The sequence below is a fragment of the Microtus oregoni genome, unplaced genomic scaffold (assembly GCF_018167655.1).
Source record: "Microtus oregoni isolate MIOR12 unplaced genomic scaffold, Mior012 000079F_ref0000094, whole genome shotgun sequence".
Classification (NCBI taxonomy): Eukaryota; Metazoa; Chordata; class Mammalia; order Rodentia; family Cricetidae; genus Microtus; species Microtus oregoni.
Genome location: NW_024544537.1, coordinates 5684585 through 5694879, shown reverse-complemented (window position 1 = coordinate 5694879; position 10295 = coordinate 5684585). Strand labels below are relative to the sequence as shown.

Here is a 10295-nt window from a genome sequence, read left to right as displayed (position 1 = left end):
CCTTAGATCAGATCATTTGTACTTCTAATGGCTTTTAATATAAACTAGTCATAGAAAAATACAATCTTATTTATAAAGACTTGTAGCCAGCAGTCTGATTTGTTGAGCCAACATACATAGTGCCAAGGTACATAATTGTGAGACCAGGTCTAGCTGACAACAAATTCTTACCTCAGTTTTGTGAACTTTGTTCAAAACCATGGGAAAAGTTTCCCTAACTGGCCAGGGGTACAAAATATAAACTATCTTCATAGCCCTGAGAAAGAGTTACACATTTCCCTTTTCACAGTCAAGGGTTACAAGCAGTACAGATAAATATATTTTAAGATTTAAAACACTTTTAATATCACTGTGCGTTGCAGAGTTCCAAATAAGCTCATCTGTCATGTTTATGACCCCTGCCCTTCAACTCCTGCTTCAATGGGCCTCTGAGCTTAGCTCAACTCAGCACTGCATTCTGTCTGACAACAATTGCTCTTTGGAAACAGTGTTCAGTCTGAGAAAGTTCAGCTTTTACGATTATCAATCACAAAATGTTTAAGTTATTTATACACTTGGTAATATAGGATATAGCACACAATTTTCATATTTCTTTTAATATCATTAGTAGTTTAGTATTAGAAGGCTACCTCTAGAGATAACAAAAAGACTTTTCCTTAAGCAGTCTTTGCAGACTGTGGGTTGCAGTCCACTAATTAGGAGGAAAAAAAGTGCTTTTTCCTTGCTATTGTGACAATTTCTCTGGATTTAATGTTTAAGAGCTGTCAAGAGGACACTTTCTTATCATTTACTTCAGAAATTTTATGGTGACATTCAGATGTCATGCCTGAAAGATTTTGTGGGTCTTTATAAGTTTGGAAGAGCCAAGAAAGCAATCAGAAACTTAGGGACTGTCATGACAGAAACATCATGATAGATAGACATCAAGTATGAGAGAATTAGAAGGGAAGCATGAAGAGTAAAGCTAGAGATAGAATGAAAGATAGAGTAAAGAAATCTGAGAATGTAACAAAGAAACATCATGAGAACAACATTCAAGGAATAAAGAAGAAATCTATCAAAACAGATTTGAGAATGCTTTTTTCCTAACTTCCTCAGATAGAAAAGGTTTAATTTAAACTGACTCCTTTGAATTTCTTTCAAAGTCTTTTGCTGCTATAGGCTTGTGCCTCAGACAGGAGTAGAGGACCAAGCTCCTCTCCCTCTATCAAGGTTAGGCTAGGCAACCCACATGAGGATTGGGTTTCCAAAAGCAAGCTCAAGCCTCTGGCAAAGGTCCTGATTCCACTGTTAGGAGCCCTATAAAGACACCAAGCTACACAATTGTCACACACATGCAAAGGGCCTAGGTTAGCCCCATGCAGGCTCCCTAGCTGTAAGTCCAGAATTGGTGAGTGCCCACAAGCTCAGGTCAACTGTCTCTTTGGGTTCCCCTGTCATGACTTTGACTCCCCTGGCTCTTACAATCCATCATCTCTCTCTTCCACATGATTCCAGGAGCTGTACCCAGTGCTTGGTTGTGGATCTCTGCATCTGCTTCCATTATATACTGGATGAATGCTCTCTGATGACAATTAGGATAGTCACCAATCTGACTACAGGAAAATTCCAGTTCAGGCACCATCTCCAATATTGCTAGGAGTATTAGATGTGGTCATCCTTGTGGATTCCTGTGAGTTTCCCTGGCACCAATTTCTCCCTAACCCCAAAATATAACCTCCACATCAAGATATCACTTTCATTATTCTCCCCATACATTCCACTCCAACCCTCCCAAATGGATCCTTCATGTTCCCATACCTCCATGGTCCCTTCTGCCCCTGGTTTACCCAAGAGTTCTCCTCTATTTCTGCCCCAGGGAAATCCATGTATCTCTCTTTGGGTCCTCCTAACTCTAGAGAAAAAAGTAAAATACAGCGTGACAAAAACTTTAATATTGAAGAAAGAAATTGGAGAAGATACCAGAAAATGGAAAGATGTCCCAAGCTCAGGGATAAATAGGATTAACACAGTTAAAAAAAAAGGCAATCTTACCAATAGCAATCTATGGATTTGATGCAATCCCCATAAAAATTCCAATGCAAATTTTCACAGATCTCAAAGGAATAATACTCAACTTCATATGGGAAAACAAAATTCCCAGAATAGCTAAATCTATCCTTTATAATAAAGAAGTTCTGGAGGTATCAACATCACTGACTTCAAGCTCTACTATAGAGCTATAGTAATAAAAACAGTATGGTATTGGCATAAAAACAGACATGTGGATCAATGAAATCCAACTGAAGTCCCTGACAAATCCACAAAGCTGTGAACATCTTATTTTTGACAAAGAATCAAAATTTATACAATGATAAAGAGAAAGCATCTTCAACAAATGGTGCTGGCATAATTGAATGTTAGCATACAGAAAAAATGCAAATATATCCATATCTATTGTCTTATTACAAAACCCAAGTACAACTGTATCAAAGACCTCAACATAAATCCTGTTACACTGAAATTGAAGGAAGAAATTGTGGGAAGTAGCCTTGAACACATTGGTACATGAAACAGCTTCCTGAATAGAATACTGAAGATGGATGCTAACAAGAAATCCCACACTAGCTCAGAATTGAGTATAATCAAGGGTTATTTATTTAGGGGTAAGCTTATAGATCACAGTCTGTTAGGCTAAAAATATCTCAAGGCCTGAACTTTGAGGCCTGTAAAACAGAGAAAAGCCTGGCTTGAGTTCAGGGCCTGTACCTCGAGGCCTATAGGACAGAGAAAAGCCTAGCTCAAGTCTGAGAGAACCAAGTGAAGATGAGAAATCAAAATCTAGGTAGATGCCCCTTCAGCCATAGGAAGGACTTGGCTACTGTCATTAGCTGGAGGTACCCGCACATCACACAATGTCACTTTACCTATAGAAGCTGATGTTCACAGCAATAAACTAAGTTCCTGTTTGACTTGACTCCCTATCTTGTCTGATTGTCCTGCTCCGTGGTGCTGTGGATCTGATGGTCCTGCGTTGTGGAATTGCAGAATGGGTGGATAGTCCACTCATCTTTTCCTTGGAAATAAGGCTAAGGAGGTCTAGCAACACAAGGTTTACATTGGCACTTATAATATAAGAAGCCACATAGGATACAGATATAAACAGTATTCTCAACAAAAAAAAATCTCAAATGGCTGGGGTACACTTAAATAATTATTCAATATCCTTAGCCATCAGTGAAAAGCAAATCAAAATGACTTTGAGATACCATTTTATACCTGTGAAAATGGCTAAGATCAAAAACACTAATGACAGCTTATAAGAAGAGGATATGTAGCAAGGGTAACACACCTCCACTGCTCATGGAGTGTAAACTTATATAATCACTTTGGAAATCAATATGGCAATTTCTCTGAAAACTGGGAATCAATCTACCTCAAGATCCAGCTATACCCTCTTGGGCATATACCCATTGTTCAATTATGTTCATAAAAGTGTCATTCGTAATAGATAGAAATATAAACAACTTCGATGGCTCTTAACCTAAGAATGGATTAAAAGAATGTAGCACATTCATACATTGAAATATTACTCAGCTATTAAAAACAATGACATCATGAAATTTGGTTGCAAATGGATGGAACTAGAAAAAAAAAGCATTCTGAGTGAGGTAAGCCAGACCCAGAAAGACAAACTTGGCATGTACTCACTGATAAGTGTATATAACCTTTAAAGTAAGTGAGAACCATACTATAATCCACAAACCCAGAGAAGCTAGGTCTTCACTTCTTGCCAGTCCAGGTTAATGTCAAGAACCTCAGACCCTGGCTCCTTACTCAAGACCCACTGTGGGCAGGCAACCACAATAGACAGAGGGCTACATTCCACAAATAACTCCACTATGTGGTGACCCTTTTTATAGGCAAAGTCTTTTTGAGTTTCCTGGCTACTAAGCCAATAAAAGAGGCCCAGGGTAAGGCTGCTTGTGTTCATGGATCCAGTGATCCTACATATATGCCCTTGATTCCAATGAGGTAGTATATGGTGATAATGGCCCTGTGGTAGCAGAAGCCGTAGCCTCTGGGGTCTTTCTTCGTTCTGATCTGTGTCATTTTAAATCTTAATGAAATATCATAGAATATTACTTTATATAGGGACTTTATAATTCTATATAATACAAATAATGAATCATTCTGTTCTTTGCCTTTGTGACAGCATCTACTTGGTCAATGCCTTTCTATAGCAAAACCTGTAGCCCCATTTCCATTCTCCACACCAACCAGGACACTGAATCACTTTTCTTCTCTCATTTGCTGTCATATAGAAAACATTTATACATGTGTTTCTCCATTGGGTCCCAGGTCTTGAGAGGGCAATACTTCAAACCCCCCATGTGTTTTCACTCCAACCATGCTCCCCTTTAACTTTCAACTTCCTCCTCCTCTTCTACTCTTCTCTCTGTTAGGTCATGTAAGCCTCCAACATCTCCTTTTCTTCTTTGCATCTTTGTTCAGTGGTCTGGGCTATCCCACTTTTCATAAAAGGAACAAAACCAGAACACTTTTCAATGATGATCTGGCCCTTGTTCAAATTCTTTTTCTTCTTTCTCTTTGTTCTTTTGCATCTTATTTTTCTTTTTTCCACTCCTGTCTCTGCTAAGGCACCTTTCCAGAGTCCTTGTGCTGTCAGTTTGCTGAAGAAGCTGTAGGTTTTTTTTTTTCTACTGATGCATCCAGTTAATCAAAGAGGAAATGCAGCACTTTGTCTGCAGCACATGGCTCAAGCTAGTCAGACAGTGGCTGTTTCTTGTTTTCCTTGGTGACAAGGAGTCCTGGCTGAGAGCTGTCTTCATAGCCACAAAGGAATCTGCTCTTAGAAAAGTGTTTGGAGAGCAGTCTAAACAGGAAATATCCTGCTGGCATTGTACACAGTGCAGGGAGACAGTCCATGGAACACCGGAGCCTAATTCATAGTTTTAATCTTAAAATATTCATGTTCCATGCTCCAGAATCAGAAGACAATATATATTCACAAGTTTACTCATTTGCTGAAAACAGAAAATAGGATTAAAGTGATCTACAAATGTTGAAAACAAAAATACAGATATCGATTGGTTACATTTGTTTATTATCTGGGTCAGTTAGTATTAATGACTTAATCCCTTCCAAAACTTTGCTAAAGATTTCTATATAGTATTTCTCAGTCCTTTCCCCCATTTGATGTGTTTTGTGTGGTTCAATAAATACAGAGCAAAGCTGTTTCTTAGAGACAGACAAAGAAACAGGGAAAACAGAATCTTAAGATACCATTAAGGAAAATGCAGAGCTAGACTCATACAACAGAGAGATGATGATAGGAGATGAAAGAAGACACAATGAAAGAGAAGTAGAAAATTTAAAACCAGTCTCATTCTTGGTAAAAATACTCCATAAGGAAATGTTTTGATTTTTATTCTTAATGTGACACTGACTCATATTCTATTCTCTGAGGTAATAATAATCAATGCATATAAACCACACTGATAGAAGGGCAGATTACTTTGAAGATTTGATCTTGTTCTCTTCTATTGTTAGTTGCAGAATGGCATTTTAATGTATTCACAGAAGTATAAAAGAATATTTGGATTTAATAAGGCTCACAGATAGAATACAGCAATCATAGTGAGACAGTTATGATGTGAATAGGGAAAACAAGCTGACTGATTTGGGAGCTAAGAGTTATTTAGTAATAGCCTGCACTTCGTGTCTTTATTTTCAATTCTGATAGGTATTCTCATTAATGAGAGCATGCCTCCAAAGTCATTTGAAAAACCACAACTAAAATGGGACCTACATACTAATTTTTCTTTTAAATTCTATCAACTTGATGATTACCTTAGTGTCTAAATTTGAATTCCTGTTAAAACATATTGAAAACTCAGAACTCAGATAAAAAGCAAACACAGCTAGTTATTATGTACATACTTATTTTACTCAACCACCATATTGATATTATGATACCACAAATTCAATATTGCTTTGACTATTTTTGAAATTTTAGTATTGTAATAATTATGTAATTATTTTCACTTATATATCATTCCCTTAGTGATGCTTTCATACCTCTCCCACAATTATGGACTCTCGTTTTGGAACAAGAAATCTAAATAATCTCTCTCTTCTATAAGTTACTTAAAGTGTTTTAACAAGCAACAGAAAAGTAATTAATTCAGAACTTGGCACCAGAGAGTGTGTTCTTTCTGGGAAAAACCTCACTGTGTTGTTTCTTGTATGGATGTGGAAGATTTTTGAATTTCAGACTGGTAAAGTGTTTGGATTCTATAAGCAGAGTTTGAAGGGCCACTCTAGTATACTCCCAAGAGTACTGAGAACAACGCAGACAATGAAGGTATAATTCAAGAAGTTCCAGAGGGGAATAACAAGAGGCTTCTTTTGTCATATTTTGACAAAGAATTTTGCTACCTTCTAGCCTTATGTTAAGGGCTTGACTGAGGCTAAATTAAAAGTAGTGGAGTAATTTCCTTAGTATATGAAACGTAAATACAGCATAGCTATAGCTTGGTTTTTACTGATTTCTCAGGTCTACAGTGAAAAAGAACAAACATCACAAATAAATATAAAATGTGCAGTTTGGAGAGAAAAGGGGTGTTAGGATGCTTAGTGTAATAACTAGGACACATGCGGAGATAAGCTGGAACTGTTAAAAAAAATTAGGGCTGTCTTAATTATCTTTATATCGCTGTGATAAAACACCATAGCCAAAGCAACTTACGTTTAGAGTCCATGATTGCAGATTGAAGATTAGGTAGAAAGCAACAGAAAGAACAGGTAAGAGCCCACATTTGAACCACCAGCAGAAGGAACAGAGAGTTAACTCAAAATGTCATGAGCTTTTTGAAACCTTAAAGCCTTCTCCTAAGTGAATACTTTCTGTGGCAAGTCCACACATCCTAATCTTCTGCAAATAGTCAAATAGTCGCCAGGTGGAGACCAAGTATTCCAATGTCCAATACTTAGGGAGGACATATTATTCAAGACACCAAAAGTAATGTTAAAGAAAAGTCTTATTTTCACTGAAAGAGTAAATATGGTGTCCTCAGGACAAGATACTGATCTCACCACTAAGCTTCCAACTTGAGAAAGGGAAAGTCTGAAGAAGTATTTTGCTCCTAGAAAGCTCTCACATACAAACACGTTAGTGAATGTGATTCAAGGGAACAGAGTCTATCCATCTGACAGCCAAAAGTGGTGGTGTTGTCCATATGAAACTGGTTTTGGAAATATAAAAAGTTCAAGAGTGAGAATGGTTGTGGATTCTTCCTATAACGTCAGACAGCTGCTGAGGTCAAAGTGTGGCAGTCTTGGAGTTGCTGGTTGAAGAAGGCCATGAGAAGCCAGGAGGTCATCAGAAGCCATTTCATAAAGCTTTGAAAGTGAAGCCTGTGTTTGAATACAGCCCTATGACATTGGAGATACTAGACCAGTGCTCTAACTGTGAAGAAGAGGTGAATATATAGAGTAGAACAGTATAAGAGAGACATGTATATCAGGTAACCAAACTAAATAAACTGAGCCATTTATTCACTTTGGCACCAGACATGGAGTTACATGATATATTATTTGGCTTTCTGGGTCTCAGTCCTGTTTTGGTCCAGAGATTCCTCACTATGCTCCCATCACTTTTTTTAGGAGTTTTCCTAATTTAGTCATTTTAGAAAGAAGGTCTCTCAGGCATTTGACTTGGGCATTTGAAAAATTGGTCGTCAGTTAGTGATGCTGTTTGTGGACTTGGTGTGACCTTACTAGAAGAAATGTGTTATGTAGGTGTGGGCTTTGAGCTTTATATCCTTGTTCCAATTCTCACTTTCTCTCTTATGCATGCTTACTATTGATTTCTTAGTTCCTTGATCAAACTTCCTGGCATCATTTCTCCTCTTTCCAAATGAATTCTTTATCTCAAACAGTAAGCCAGCATGCACTCTTCTAGGAATTTGTTTTAGCCATGTTGCTTTCTTTATCACAGCAACAGAAACTAACTAATGCACAAGGCAAGTCCTTTGCTGACTGAGATACCTTCCTAGCCCTATCACTAATTTGAATGATGGATTGAATTATTTAAAAAAATATTTATCAGTATTTTCTTTTATGTAGGGAAATGTATACTTCTCTGGCACACTGGGTTTTTGCTTAATGATGTAATTTACTTAGCTGCATTGGTTGTTAACAAATGTACATTACTCATGCTATGCATAATGAGAAAAACTATACAATGGGTAGATATTGATCCAGAGAGAATGCATGGATCCATCACATTTCTAATTTTCTTCAGAGCAAAGGCAATCACAACTTTGCTCTCAGTTATCACTGCCTGGGTATTTGTAGAAAACAAATGTCTTGAAAGTCAGAGATTTTATCTTGTACTAAGAAAGAGGGAAGATTCTTTGGCATAAAGAAACCATTTTTATCTGAAATAATATTCAGACAAGTATGCAAAGAATACCCTTCAAAATTCTGGAGTATCTAAAGTTTATAGTTCATCAATTATGGCAGGTAATCTTTAGGCACATAAAATATACTTTCACCTATCATTAAATAACATGACTCTTAGGCTGTCTACTAAAGAAACATTTGTCAGTTTTATGCAATATAGTTAATAATCATCTATAACTATGTAGTAATTAGAGTGGCGGGGCTGAGTCCCCAGCACCCCGGCTGCCTGGCTAGCTTATTCCCGAAATATCAACACACAAACTGTATTCATTTAACCACTGCTTGGCCCATTTCTATCTAGCCTCTTCTAGGCTAATTTTCACATATTAATTTAGCCCACTTCTAATCATCTGTGTAGGGCCCCTAGGTGCACTTACCGGGAAGATTCTAGCCTTTGTCCATCCTGGGTCGGAGCTTCATCACGTGCATCTGCCGGGGAGCTGGGAGCATGGCGTCTCTCTGAGGTGTCTGCTCCCAAGAGGAGAGCTGTGGAATCTGAGCTCACTTCCTCTTCCTCCCAGAGTTCTGTTCTGTTTACTCCTCCCACCTATCTTCTAACCAATGAGGGCAAAGCAGTATCTTTTTATTTAACCAATGACCTTCCTCCATCATTTCCCCTTTTTCGGTTTAAACAAAAAAAAAAAAAACAAAAAACAAAAAGGCTTTAACTTTAACATAGCAAAATTACATATAACGAAACAGTTATCAAGTAAAAGTTACAATAATCTTTATCATAACTAAGGAAAACTATAACTATAACTAACTATTCTTAACTCCATCAAAGACTCTAGAAAGATACAATACTACCTAAGCAAACAAGAAAAAAGCAACTTTTAAAACTCTAGAAATGACAAAGTCTTCTCGCTGCCTGGACAGTCACCCAAAGTTCCTCTGTAACGTTGGGGCATCCATCTTCAGCCTTCAGGTCCATGGTATCCAGCAGACATTTCCATAAAGCAGGAAAATTCAAAGTCAGTTCAGTCACTATCTGTTGTGTCCAGCAGAATGTCTCGCAGACTCTTTCATGAATCAGGAACCCCAAAAGATCATCTCACCATAGGCAAGTTCAGTAGTCCTCTCTCTGTGGGTTCTCTGTGTCCAGTTTATGCAATAGTCCAGGCAAGAGCAGTTTCCTGCCCAAATGGCTATCAAACTCCATAACGAGCCTCTTTGATGCCCATCTTCCTCTTGAAGTAGATTGGTGCAGCCAGGAGAAGAGTGTCTTATTGTCATGAAAAGTCCTAAGTTATTAAAACATTTAAAATGCCATATTCTATAATCTTTGAAAAATATGAAGAATGCCTATCTAAAATATATCTACGCACATCTAGAAAATATTAACTAACATGACTACAAACTTGACTATTATTTATGATTATCCATCAACATCCTATATTTCCTAATTATACATTACATTTTAATAATGAATTACACAATCACAATACCTTAATCAATATCAGAAATACATATAAATATTACAAAATTGACTGTACGTAAATCTCTATCAATAAAGTAAAATCTATACTAATGCAAATTATTCATACCAATATGATATCCCCCTTTAAATGTAAAAGAACATTTATAAACATTTTTTGGGAATATGGGCGCAGTTATTTCTCTCCAAACTGCTTCCTGCTGAATGGGGGTGTCGTTAATTAGGTCTTTCATGGTATAACCTGTGTGCTAGTTTCATCTCAGTTGGCAGTTGAGCGAAGCAATTTTCCGAAGATGTTCACAGCAACCCTTCAGGAGGGCGTGGTCCATCATACCAAATCGGAATAGAAGAAATGAACAGGGTCTCATCCTCTGTGAAAACAAACTAAGAA

General features: G+C 37.4%; 1 pseudogene; it reads right to left on the bottom strand.

The window, feature by feature from the left end:
- Positions 1 to 3754: 3754 nt before the first annotated feature.
- LOC121441606 lies at positions 3755 to 4929 on the bottom strand (annotated as a pseudogene).
- Between the last annotated feature and the right edge of the window lie 5366 nt (positions 4930 to 10295).